General features: G+C 41.9%; 1 pseudogene; it reads right to left on the bottom strand.

Annotated features, from left to right (window-relative positions):
• Positions 1-5695: 5695 nt before the first annotated feature.
• The window catches only part of LOC127462898 (cytochrome b-like), a 34735-nt pseudogene continuing 26569 nt past the window's right edge, over positions 5696-13861 (bottom strand).

The following is a 13861-nucleotide window of genomic DNA, read 5'->3' as shown; positions in this document are numbered from 1 at the left end:
GGGCTAAGATAAGAGTAGATATAAATAAGTAAGGGGATGAAGTTGATGGACAAATTGGTTCTTTAATGAATAGCTTTACTCCATCTGCTATAGGTTGTAAGAGGCCAAATGGTCCTACAATATTAGACCCTTTTTGGGCTTGCATATAACTTAGAATCTTACGTTCAACTAGGGTAAGAAATGCTACGGCGATGAGGATGGAGAGAGCATAGGATATTGATATAATAAAGTAAGTGAGGGTTAAGTGAATTGTCATGTGGTTTGTGTTGGAGCTAGGGAGAGGATTTGAACCTCTGGGTAAAGGGCTTAAGCCTTCTGCATTTGCCAAGCTCTGCCACGCTAGCGGTCCTTTTCTAGGAGGGGGTTATGGTGGAGCTCTTAGTAATTTAGTTGGGTTCATTACTGGGTGCGAAGGCGTGCTTGTGGCATAGGCCTTACTTCTTCGATCCTTTCGTACTAGAGGGAGTTGTAACATAGATAGAAACCGACCTGGATTACTCCGGTCTGAACTAAGATCACGTAGGACGGTTAATCGTTGAACAAACGAACCCTTGGTAGCGGTTGCACCACTAGGATGTCCTGATCCAACATCGAGGTCGTAAACCTCCTTGTCGATGTGGGCTCTTGAAGGAGATTGCGCTGTTATCTCTGGGGTAGCTAGGTTCATTAATCAATGATATTGGGTCTGGTTACTATTAGCACGTTGATGGGTAGTTCTTGGTTAAGATGGATTGTCTGATATTTGGAGGTTAAGTTTGTCTCCAAGGTCGCCCCAACCAAAAAATGCACACTAGCAAAATCCCGGGGGAGTAGGCCCTGTGGGTGAGTATTGTTTATGGGAGTGGTAGCAGATTTCAAAGTTCCACAGGGTCTTCTTGTCTTATGGGGTTATTCCTGCTTTTGCACGGGAAGATCAATTTCACTGATTATCTGTAGGAGACAGCTAAGACCCCGTTAAGCCATTCATACAAGTGCCGATTTATGGGACAATTGATTGCGCTACCTTTGCACGGTTAGGATACCGCGACCGTTGAACGAATTGTCACTGGGCAGACTTCACCTTTAATACTTGGTTTGCTAAAGGCTATGTTTTTGGTAAACAGTCGGGCCTTGGATTTGCCTAGTTCCTTTTACAGATTTTAATCGTCTTTGGGGGTGCTCCATAGGTGGGTTAACAGAGTTTTGGGTATAAGGTCTTGTTAAGGTTAAAAAATATCCTGTGGATTGTTAATAATGTTGTAATGTAAGCTTACGCCATAGAGGGGATCCCTAGTTACTTATTTTAGCATAAATTCTCTTATTTAATATAAGTTGGCCTATTGGGGAAGAGAGAGTCATGAGGAAGTTTAGATTTTTTTAGGTGAGGAGCTTTGAGGCATTCTTTAATGGTGGCTGCTTGAAGGCCCACAATTAAGCTGTAATTAAATTTATCCGCTAGGGGAGAGTGTATTCTTTTTTAAAGGAACTGTACCTCCTTTAAATAGCCCTTAATTCGCTTCATGTGGGTTGAGTGTAGTCCTGGGAGGTGAATTAAGAGGGAACTAAGATTCATTTCATAGGCAACCAGCTATCACCCAGCTCGATTGGCTTTTCGCCACTACTAACGAGTCTTCCCACTCTTTTGCAACAGAGACGGGTTTGCTCAGTAGATAGCTGCTCGTAAGTAGCTCGCTTGGGTTTCGGGGAAGCAAGTTTAAATTGGCGTTTTGCTTGGGTAGTTCTAGCTAAATCATGATGCAAAAGGTACAAGGGTTGGTCTTTGCTATTTATTGCTTGGTTTGTCATTACTATTTCATTCTTCCCTTACGGTACATGATCTCTATTGCGTCTTGAGTTTACCTTTCTATCGCCTAGACTAGGTTGAGTGAGAGAATGTTTTGATTTAATGGGTAGTATTAACTTAGTTTCTATGTAATCTGGTAGAAGAGCTAGAGTTAGGCTTCAAGGCGATCTGATATGGAACAGATATCTTTCAGGTGTAAGCTGAATGCTTTAGTTATAGCTACGTCTTGGTAGACTAAGTGCACCTTCTGGGACACTTACCTTGTTACGACCTGCCTCATCTCTAGCTTAGGGGTTTATTATAAATAAAATTAATCCTAGCTTGTGAGGAGGGTGACGGGCAGTATGTACGTGCTTCAGATCCAGCTTAAAGGAGGCATTATTATCCTGCTTTACTGCTAAATCCACCTTTTAGGAGTGATTTCACACTCCTTGTCGTGAGGTATTCTATGCTAGAAAATGTAGCCCATTTCTACCATCTCATGAGCTATACCTTGACCTGTCTTATTAGTGGGATGTTGCTGTTGTGCCCACTGTTAAACCCTCAGTTTAGGGGTGGGCTGACGACGGCAGTATATAGGCTGATTTGGCAAGGGATGGTTGGGTGTATCGTGGGTTCTCGGTTATAGAACAGGTTCCTCTAGGTGGGTTTGGAGCACCGCCAAGTCCTTAGACTTTTAAGCGTTTGTGGTCGTAGTTCTCAGGCGGATGCTTAAGTGGTGAAAGCATCGGGATTTAGGGCCAGGCATAGTGGGGTATCTAATCCCAGTTTGTGTCCTGGCTTTTGTTGATCATGAAGCTAAGATCATTTCTATGGGTGTATTGGATGCATCTTGTGCTTATAACAGCTTGGTTACATTTCAGTCTTAGTTGAAGTGATAATGAAAAACCACTCTTTACGCCGTATAAAGTTAATTTGGGTTTCTTGTGTGACCGCGGTGGCTGGCACAAGATTTACTAACCCTGGTAAGTTGCTTTAACTAAGTCAAGTTTACACTTATTGCTTAATATTAATTACTGCTGAAAACCTGTGGGGGTGTGGCTAGGCAAGGCGTTTTGGGCTACAATTGGAGTGGTGTGCCTGATGCCTGCTCCTGCTGTCTTTTTAAGGTGCTGAGGGCATTTTCACTGGGATGCGGATACTTGCATGTATATATTTGGCAAGAACTAACTGTAAGGTTAGGACTAAGTCTTTTTTGTCCTTGGGTATGTGTAATAGCCGTCTTAATATCTTCAGTGTTATGCTTTATTGTAAGCTACAAGGACTAAGGCTGTTATAGGCATAGTGATTATTATTGGGGCTTGTTTTAGTTGTAGTAATAGTTGCTATTGATTTAGGATTTGTTTAGTGGTTGGAGAAGTAGTTCTAGTGGATAACAAAAATGTGTTGTTGAGAAGTTAGAAGAGTAGAAAGGGGCAGGATTGTAGTGTTGTGGGCGGGTTTGTTAAGGTTTATGTTCTTGTAGTTGAAATTACAACGATGGTTTTTCAGGTCAAAGGTCTTGGATAGAGGCCAAGCAGGGATTGTTATGACCTACTTTATAATATTTTTAAGTGTTAGTTTTATTTTGGGAGGACTAGCAGTTGCTTCCAATCCTTCTCCATACTATGCAGTAGTGGGGTTAGTGTTGGCGTCTATTGTAGGGTGTGGATGGTTAATGAGTTTGGGGGTGTCTTTTGTATCACTAGTGTTATTTCTGGTATATTTAGGTGGGATGTTAGTGGGTTTTGTGTATTCGGTTTCATTGGCAGTAGATCCATTTCCTGAGACCTGAGGGGACTGGCAGGTTGTTGGGTATGGTGCTGGGTTAGTTTTAGTGTTGGGGGGTGGGGTGTTTATTATAGGGCTATCTGAGTTAGAGTGGTTAGGGATAAACACAGTGGATAGTGGGGGTGTTTTATCTATTCGGTTGGATTTTGAGGGAGCGGCTATGTTTTATTCTTGGGGGGTGGGACAATTTTTAATTGCGGGCTGGGGTCTGTTGCTGACGTTGTTTGTTGTGCTAGAACTTGTACGAGGGTTGTCTCGTGGGGCAATTCGGGCGGTTTAAGGAGGTGTGGTTCAGAGAATAGTTTAATGAAAATGCCAGCTTTGGGAGTTGGTGATAAAGGTTTGATTCCTTTTTTTCTGAAGGGTTGGAAAAAAGTTTGGGACCAACTGTTAAAGGTGTATGTGGGTGGAATATTAGTTAGAGTAGTGGGGGCGATTAATTGGGGAGGTAAGAGGGTGAAAGGAAATGATGGGGTAGATTAAAGTGTAAACAAACAAATGAACAAATGAATGATGAAAGGAAATGATGGGGTAGATTAAAGTGTAAACAAACAAATGAACAAATGAATGATGAAAGGAAATGATGGGGTAGATTAAAGTGTAAACAAACATGAACAAATGAATGATGAAAGGAAATGATGGGGTAGATTAAAGTGTAAACAAACAAATGAACAAATGAATGATGAAAGGAAATGATGGGGTAGATTAAAGTGTGTTAAAAAAATTTAACAAATTGATGATGCAAATGTCTGAATTGGAAAATTAGGGGAATGGAAAGTTTGTAAAATTTGAAATTTTTGTTAAAAAATTTAAAAACAAAAATTAATGATGAATAGAGGTAGAGTCCCTAGATCATTGCAAAAAATGACAAAATTTTTGTCATTTTTTGTGAAATTGACGACGAAAAATATGTCTGGCGTACATTAATTAAATTGCAACTTGATGAGAGACGTAATGGAAAAACCAAGCCAACAGCACGTGACAGTGCATCAGTGCAACAGTATGAGACCGAATAACACTTGAAACCATATCATTAATTTTCACGCGAAAGTGAGAAAACTGCTCGCCGACCATAAGGGGTCCATGTCAACCATATATGGGAGCCCCCTGGCGGAGCACTCTGAAGGGCTTATTGAGATCTACCCCAAAAAAAAAACCCCAAAAGTTTAGAAGAGAGAAAATGCCGCGATCACGAGGTCCAGGTTGGCTGAACATCCCCAACCATTAGTAACGGAGCGCAAGTTTACGAAAATTAAGCAAGTTATGGCCCTGACCGAGGAACCAGAGGCGACAAAGAGCAAGTTATGAGAGTGGGTTATTGGTGGAAAGGGAAAGAATACACCTGAAGCTGGACATGATAAACATTACTAACGCCGGGTTGCTGGTTTCTCGTGAGAAGTACGACTAATAAATAACCCAGCACTTCTTGTTTGGTACATAGAGCAAGGTTAAGTGGTGAGTGGTCCATGGACCATGGAGTTTAGGTTCTGTGACGTTCCTCGTATTGAGAAGGATTTTATGTGAAAATTAGCAGCCTTAGGTTTTAGTTCGTTTGGCGGGATTATTCCTAGAACATGACATGTTATGTCCTTGTGTGGGAATGTGCCTAGATCTGTGAATGACAAGTTTTGGATTGTATGGGAGATAGTATGGAAATTTGGATGGTTTTTGCAATAATAGTATGTCAGATTTTCCTACATGCATGTTATGTCTAATGTGGTGGAGGATGCTATGCAAAGTAATACATACCGTAGGGTATGGGGGGAGGGGGGGGCCCCTCCCCTTGATGTACGTGTTGATTGGAAAGTTGGAGGGTGCTTGGATATTTTTTGGAAAACTCTAAGAAGGGGCAGCCTTCAGTCTTTGGTTTACAAGTCCAACGTTTTTTATAAACTATTAGAGTGGTTAGAGGTTGAGTATCTTATTTTCTAGGAGACTAGTAATGGGGAATAAGATGAGAATGATTGTGAAGTAGGTAGTTGAGGCGAGTTGTCCGATGATAATAAATGGATGTTCGACTGGTTGGCTACCGATTCATGTAAGGATTAAAAGATTTGTTACTAGGATTCAGAATAGAAGTTGGGAGAGAGGTCGGAAGGTTATAGTTCGTTGCTTTGATATGTGGAGGAATGGGGCTAGAAATAGAATTAAGACGGAGGCGGCTAGGGCTAGGACTCCTCCTAATTTGTTGGGGATTGATCGTAGGATGGCATATGCAAATAGGAAGTACTACTCAGGTTTAATGTGGGGAGGTGTTACTAATGGGTTTGCAGGTGTAAAATTTTCTGGATCTCCTAAGAGGTTGGGTGAGAATATGGCAAGTGTTATTAGAGGAATGAGGAGGAACAAAAGGCCTAGAATATCTTTTATTGAGAAATAGGGGTGGAATGGGATTTTGTCGCAGTCTGAATAAATACCTAGGGGGTTGTTTGAGCCTGTTTTGTGTAAGAAAGTTAAGTGGATGAGGGTGAGACCTGCAATTAAGAATGGGAGGAGGAAGTGGAGGGCAAAGAACCAGGTAAGTGTAGGGTTGTCAACTGAGAATCCTCCTCAAGCTCATTCTACAAGTGTTTGGCCAATGTAAGGAATTGCTGAGAATAGGTTAGTAATTACTGTAGCGCCTCAGAATGATATTTGGCCTCATGGGAGGACATATCCTACGAAGGCAGTTGCTATTAGAGTTAAGAGGAGAATAACTCCTGTGTTTCAGGTTTCTTTATATAGGTAGGAACCATAGTAGAATCCTTGTCCAATGTGTAGGTAAATGCATATGAAGAAGAAGGAGGCGCCGTTTGCATGGAGGTTTCGGATTAGTCAGCCGAATTGAACATTTCGACATGTATGGGCGACGGACGTGAATGCCAGGGTGATATCCGCTGTATAATGTATTGCTAGTAGGAGGCCAGTGGTGATTTGGATTGTTAGACAGATGCCAAGAAGAGTTCCAAAGTTTCATCAGGCGGAAATGTTTGGTGGTGTTGGGAGGTCAATTAAAGAATTGTTGATTATTTTTAGAAGGGGGTGATGTTTTCGTAAGTTAGGGGTCATTAATTCTTAGTTCTGTGTAAATAAGATTATAATTAAGATAGATAGAGCGAAGGATCCTAGATAGGTTTTGATTAGTCTGGAGTGTAGAGTAGTTGAGATTTTGGATACTTTGAGTTGAAGGGTCGCTAGTCCTTCTGGGCCTATTTTTTTATATCAGGATAGGTCGATTAAATGGGATGCAATGTTCTGGCCGTTGTTTAGGAGTTTAGTAGAGCTGAGGCGGTGTATAAGGGGGTTAAAATATCCTAGAGTGCTGGAGAAGTTTATAGTGATATTTTGTTTGGGGACAGAGAAGGTATGTGTGAGTTTTGATAGTTCTAATGCCAGAATGATGCCTAATGTTGTAATAATGATAGCAGTGGTTTTTGTGACCAGTGGTATGGTTATAGGAGGGGTTTTTGTAGGGGAGATATAAGAGGTAATTAATAGACCAGCTATAATACTTCCGAGAGCGAGACGAGTAATTGGGTTTGTGACTGCTGGGTTGTTTTCATTGATGGGAGTAATGGAGGGAATCCGGGTGTAGTCAGTTTGTACTAGTAGGGCTATAGGTAGGCTGTAAGTTGCAGTAAAAGCTGTAGCTACGAGGGTTAGGAGGAGTGCTCAGGTGTTTAGATAGGAGGTGTTAAGACTTTGGATAATGAGATCTTTTGAGTAAAACCCTGCTAAAAATGGTGTTCCTATGAGAGCTAAATTTCCGATTGTCAGGCATGAGGGAGTTGTAGGGAGTAGTTTCTGTAATCCTCCTATTTTTCGAATGTCTTGTTCACCGTTAAGGCTGTGAATGATAGACCCAGAGCAAAGGAAGAGTATGGCTTTAAAGAATGCATGCGTAGAGATGTGTAGGAAGGCTAGTTGAGGTAGATTTAGGCCAATAGTGACTATTATTAGTCCTAGTTGGCTGGATGTAGAGAAAGCAATAATTTTTTTGATGTCGTTTTGGGTAAGAGCGCATGTAGCGGCAAATAGGGTGGATAGGGCACCTATACAAAGGCACATAGTTAGGGCAATTTGGTTGTTACATAATATGTGGTGAGTGCAAATAAGTAGAAAGATTCCGGCAACTACTATTGTGCTGGAATGGAGTAGGGCAGATACAGGGGTTGGCCCTTCTATAGCTGCTGGGAGTCATGGATGCAGGCCAAATTGGGCAGATTTACCTGTGGCGGCTAGGATGAGCCCTAAGAGAGGGAGAAGGGATATTTGGGTTGGGGAGGATTGCTGTTGAATTTCTCAAGTGTTTATTGAGGATGCTAGTCATGCTATGCAGAGGATATCCCCAATATCCCCAATACGGTTGTAAAGTACGGCTTGAAGTGCAGCGGTGTTGGGTTCTGCTCGACCGTGTCACCATCCAATCAGGAGGAAGGATATAATTCCGACTCCCTCTCAGCCGATAAATAAGAGGAATATGTTATTAGCGATGATTAAGATGAGTATTGCAATGAGAAAGATTAGAAGGTAAAGAGAGAATTTTGTGGTGTGGGGTTCTGAGGCTATATATCATGTTGTAAATTGAAGAATAGATCATGTTACAAATAGTGCAATAGGAAAAAACGTTAAGGAGTATTGGTCTATTTTAAGGCTAAAAGGGATTTTGAAGTTCGCAATAAATTTTCATTCTCAATAGAAAGTGGTATTTTCCATATTTAAGTAGATGGAGAGGATTATGGGAATTAAACTAACTATGAAGGAAGTTTTAACAGTGTGTATGATGGTTGTTGGAGAGTTTAGGTAGTTTTTGGATAGGAGGGGGAGTAGGATGGGTATAGAGAGGGTAGCCAGGGTCAAGAATATAGAGGTGTTGAGGATTAATGGGAAGTCCATTACTTTTACTTGGACTTGCACCAAGATGAATGGCTCCTAAGACCAGTGGATTGCTATTATCCTTTAAAAGTAAGGGGGCTGAGGTCTTAGGTTCAGATGCAAGAGTTAGCAGTTCTTGTTGGTTAAACCTCCCCTCGGCAGGCAAGAAGAGTTTAACTTCTATTTTTAGGATCACAGTCTAATGTTTGGTTTAAAACTATGCTTGCATGTGGGAATTCCTGAGATTAGTTCTGGTTTTAGGATGAGGAGGAGGGAGGGTAGGATATGAAGTGTTATAAGGAGATGTTCTCGTGTATTTGAATTTTGGGTGGTTGTAATATAGGTTGGAGTTGGACCTTGTTGGGTTATAAGGAGTATGTAGAGGGTATAGGCTGCAGTTAGTAGAGTTGCGGCTCCGGTTAGGATAATGGTGAAGGTGGATCAGTTGAAGAGTGCAATTATGATAGTTAATTCAGCTATCAGGTTAGTGGTAGGAGGAAGGGCTATGTTTGTTAGGTTGGCTAGGAGCCATCAGATTCCTGTTAGAGGTAAAAGGGGTTGTAGGCCTCGTGTTAGAAGGAGAGTACGACTATGTATGCGTTCCTAGTTTGTATTAGCTAGGCAAAATAGTATGGAAGAGGTGAGTCCATGTGAAATCATTAGGATTGTGGCCCCTGAAAAGGATCAGTGGGTTTGGATTATTGTTGCGGCAATGACTAGACCTATGTGGCTTACTGAGGAGTAGGCGATTAATGACTTAAGGTCGATTTGGCGTAGGCAGATGGAGCTTGTCATTAGTGCCCCTCATAAGGCTAGGGTTAAAAATGGGTAGTAGAGGTAGTCTAATAGGGAGTTTGTAATTATTGAGGTACGCATAATGCCGTATCCCCCAAGTTTGAGGAGGAGCGCAGCTAGGAGTATGGATCCTGCGATTGGTGCCTCTACGTGGGCTTTTGGGAGTCATAGGTGTAGTCCGTAAAGGGGAGCTTTCACTATGAAAGCGAGCAATAGGGCTAGACTTGATATGAGGCCTGTTCAGGAGTTTGTAAGAGATGAGTGTGAAAGTTTTATTATAGTGATGTGTATAGTTCCTGTTTGGGTGTGAAGATAGAGGATCACTACTAATAGGGGAAGAGAACTAATTAGTGTATAAAATAAGAGGTAGATTCCAGCACTTAAACGTTCTGGTTGGCTACCCCATTGTGTGATTAGAATTAGGGTAGGGATTAGGGTAGCTTCAAATGCGATATAAAATAATATCAGTTCTAAGGCTGAGAAGGCCAAGATAATGAATGGTTGGGTGAGGATTATGGTTATGGTAAAAATATATTTTCGTGTGGGAGGTTCTTGTTGAAGGTGATTTTGGCTTGCCAGGATTATAAGTGGTAGAAGTCAACAAGATAGAACTAATAAGGGGGATAAAATTTGATCAGTTCCAAGTCATGGTGATAGGTTTTTGCTAGGGTAATAGGTTGAAGGAAGTCATTGTAAGCTAGCGGTTGCAATTAAGAGGCTGTGCGAGGTGACATTGAGTCATAGGAATTTTGGAGGAGATAGGAGGGTTATGGGGTGTAATATGACTGTGGGGAGAATAATTTTTAACATTGTAGAAGGTTTAGATTGTGTAAATGATCCGATCCATGAGTTCGGGTGGAAGCTACTAGGACTGCTAGACCGGCACCTGCTTCACAGGCTGAGAATGCTAACATAAGAATGGGCATTAAGGTGGGGGATGTTGTTTGGGTTTGAATAGGTCATATGGAGAGGGCAATGTATATTGATAGTATTATGCTTTCTAAGCATAGCAGGGCAGAAATTAGGTGTATTCGGTGAAAGGCTAGTCCTAGACTACTTAGGGTGAAGGCAGAGTAGAAGCTTAAATGCAGAAAGGTCATTGAGAAAGTCACGGAGTAGGACTGTGGTTTGTTGAGCCGAAATCAACTGTCTTTGCTAGACTAACTTTCTGAAGTTATTCTGCTCATTCTAAGCCCCCTTGAATTCATTCATAAATTAGCCCTAGTGCGAGGAGGAGAATGACTGTGGAGGTTCATGTTAAGGTAGTGAGGGGGGAGAGGAGTTGAGTAGCCCATGGGAGGGGCAGTAGGAGGGCAATTTCTAGGTCGAACAAGAGGAATAAGATTGCGACAAGGAAGAATCGGATTGAAAATGGGAGGCGGGCAGAACCCAGTGGGTCAAAGCCACATTCGTATGGGGATAATTTTTCTGAATCTGGATTTATTTGAGCTAATCAAAGGTTTAGTGAAGTTAAGATAATACATAGTGATAGAGAAATTGTGAATATAAAGAGGATGATGTTAATTGCCTTTCTCTGGTTTTGATCCAGATTTTAGAGATTGGAAGTCAATTGTAATTAATATACTAGAAGGGCAAGATCCTCATCAATAGATTGTTATGTAGAGGAACAGTCAGATAATGTCAACAAAATGTCAGTATCAGGCCGCTGCTTCAAAGCCAAAGTGGTGGTTGGATGTGAAGTGAAATTTTACGAGGCGGAGGAGGCAAATCAAGAGGAAGGAGGATCCAATGATTACGTGAAGACCATGAAATCCTGTGGCGACGAAAAAGGTTGATCCATAGACTCCGTCGGCAATTGAGAATGGAGCTTCATAATATTCTATTGCTTGAAGTGCTGTAAAGTAGAATCCTAATAGGACGGTTATAAGTAGGGTTTGGGTAGCTTGGTTCCGATTGCCCTCTGTAATGCTGTGATGTGCTCATGTGACAGTGACTCCTGAGGCTAGGAGGATAGCAGTGTTTAGTAGGGGGACTTCTATTGGATTGAGAGGTTTGATTCCTATAGGAGGTCATTGTCCTCCGAGTTCTGGAGTGGGGACTAAGCTGGAGTGGAAGAATGCTCAGAAGAATCCTAGGAAGAAGAATGCTTCGGATGTAATAAATAAAATTATTCCGTAACGTAAACCCTTTTGGACTGTAGGGGTATGGTAGCCTTGGAATGTGCTTTCTCGTACGATGTCACGTCATCATTGGAGTATCACTAGGATTATAGAGAGTAGGCCTAGGAGTAAGAGTTGGATAGAGTTGTGGTGAAATCATATGGCTAACCCAGAGGTAGTGAGGAGGGCGGCTGCTGCTCCAAAAATGGGTCAAGGGCTTGGGTCTACTATGTGAAATGAGTGGGCTTGGTGTGTCATTAAGGGTTAAATGTTTTCTTGTAAGTAAAGGCTTAGAAGAACTACAAAGACATACGCTTGGATTATTGCCACGGTCACTTCTAGAATTGTTAAGAGGAGTAGAATTGTTCTAGTTAGAAGGGACACGGTAGGTATAATGGGAAGGAGGACAGTAGTGGCTGTTGAAATGAGTTGGATGAGTAGGTGTCCTGCTGTGAGGTTGGCTGTGAGGCGAACTCCTAAGGCTAAAGGGCGAATGAGAAGGCTTGTTGTTTCAATTATGATGAGGGCAGGAATTAGAGGTGTTGGGGTGCCTTCTGGTAGGAGGTGTCCAAGGGAAGCTGAAGGTTGGTTTTGTAGGCCTGTTAGCAGGGTGGCAAGTCATAGAGGGAAGGCGAGGGCTAGGTTTATTGATAGTTGGGTAGTAGGTGTCAATGTGTAAGGTAGGAGGCCTAATAGGTTAATTGTTAGAAGTATAATTATGAGTGATGATAGGATTAGGGCTCATTTATGGCCTTTTTTGTTTAATGGGGTTATTAGTTGTTTTGTGATTAAATGGAGAAATCAGAGTTGAAGAGTTGAAAGATGATTTGTAACTCATCGATTGCCAGGAGAAGGAAGTAATAGGGTTGGGAATAACAGTGAGATGAGGATAAGGGGGATTCCGAGGAGGGTTGGGCTTATGAATTGATCAAAGAAGCTTAGGTTCATGGTCAGTTTCAGGAGTGGGGTTTTGTAGTGGGTAGTGTTTTGTTGGAGGGTGAGTTAGTTGGGGTAAATAGTAAGAGTTTAGGTTGAAGGATAAGAGAAAAAGTGAATCATGAAGTTAGTATGATAAAAAGTCAAGGTGCAGGGTTTAGTTGGGGCATGTCATTAAGGAGGGTGAATAATCCTCTTTGTCTAGCTTAAAAGGCTAGTGCTGGTTCATAGCTTCTTAATGATTAGGATGTTAGAAGTGAAGATCAGTTTTCGAAGTGTGTTAGAGGGGCTGATTCTACTACGATAGGTATGAAGCTGTGGTTGGCTCCACAGATTTCTGAGCACTGACCGTAGAAGATTCCAGGACGGGTTGTGATAAAGGAAGTTTGGTTCAGTCGTCCTGGAATTGCATCGGTTTTTACACCAAGGCTAGGAACAGCTCAGGAGTGGAGAACGTCATCAGCTGTAACAATAATTCGAATCGGGGATTCTATTGGAATGACGATGCAGTTATCAACTTCTAGGAGGCAGAAATGACCGAGTGGTAGATCCATAGTTGGTAGTATGTAAGAGTCAAAAGATAAATCTTTAAAGTCTGTATATTCGTAGGATCAGTATCATTGGTGGCCAATAGCTTTGAGGGTGAGGTCAGGTTCATCGATTTCGTCTATCATGTAGAGGATTTGAAGGGATGGGAGGGTTAGTATAATTAGGACAATGGCAGGTAAGATTGTTCAGACAAGTTCTACTTCTTGTGCGTCGACGGTGTTGGAGGATAGTTTTTCTATAAGTATAAGAGCTTGTAAATACAGGACTAGGCTACAAATGGCTAGGGTGACTATTAGGGCGTGGTCGTGAAATTCAATAAGTTCTTCTATAATAGGGGATGAAGCGTCTTGAAAACCAAATTGAGAGTGGTTGGCCATGGAGTTGGGATGGGATGTACTGGGTTTTCACCTGTGATTTAGTCTTGACAAGACTATGTAATGATTTTACTAACAACCCATAAGAAAGAAGCATGAGTGGTTTGATGCGGTTGGCTTGAAACCAGCTTATGAGGGTTCGATTCCTTCCTTTCTTGTACTTGGACAAAAGCTGGTTCTTCAAAGGTATGGTAGGGAGGAGGGCAGCCGTGAATTCATTCAATGTTTGTGGAGGTAAGTTCTGGTTGCACTACTTTCCGTTTGCATGCGAAGGTTTCTCAGATAATGAACATTAGTATAATTACAGCTACTATGGAGATGAGGGAGCCGATGGAGGATAGGGTGTTTCATAGGGTATAAGCATCTGGGTAGTCTGAGTATCGTCGTGGTATACCAGCTAGGCCTAGGAAATGTTGTGGGAAGAATGTTAGGTTGACCCCAAAGAATATTACTCCAAAGTGGGCTTTAGCTCATGTAGAGTGAAGGGTGTAGCCAGTGAACAGTGGGAATCAATGTGTGAAGCCAGCTAAAATGGCGAATACTGCCCCCATAGATAATACATAGTGGAAATGTGCAACTACGTAGTAGGTGTCGTGCAGGGCGATGTCTAGGGAGGAGTTGGCAAGAACGATGCCTGTTAGTCCACCAATGGTGAAGAGGAAAATAAAGCCTAGGGTTCA

This window comes from Manacus candei, unplaced genomic scaffold (assembly GCF_025592945.1).
Source record: "Manacus candei isolate 608988 ecotype Guabito, Panama unplaced genomic scaffold, ASM2559294v1 h1tg000143l, whole genome shotgun sequence".
NCBI lineage: Eukaryota > Metazoa > Chordata > Aves > Passeriformes > Pipridae > Manacus > Manacus candei.
This window is presented reverse-complemented; position numbering and strand designations above follow the sequence as displayed.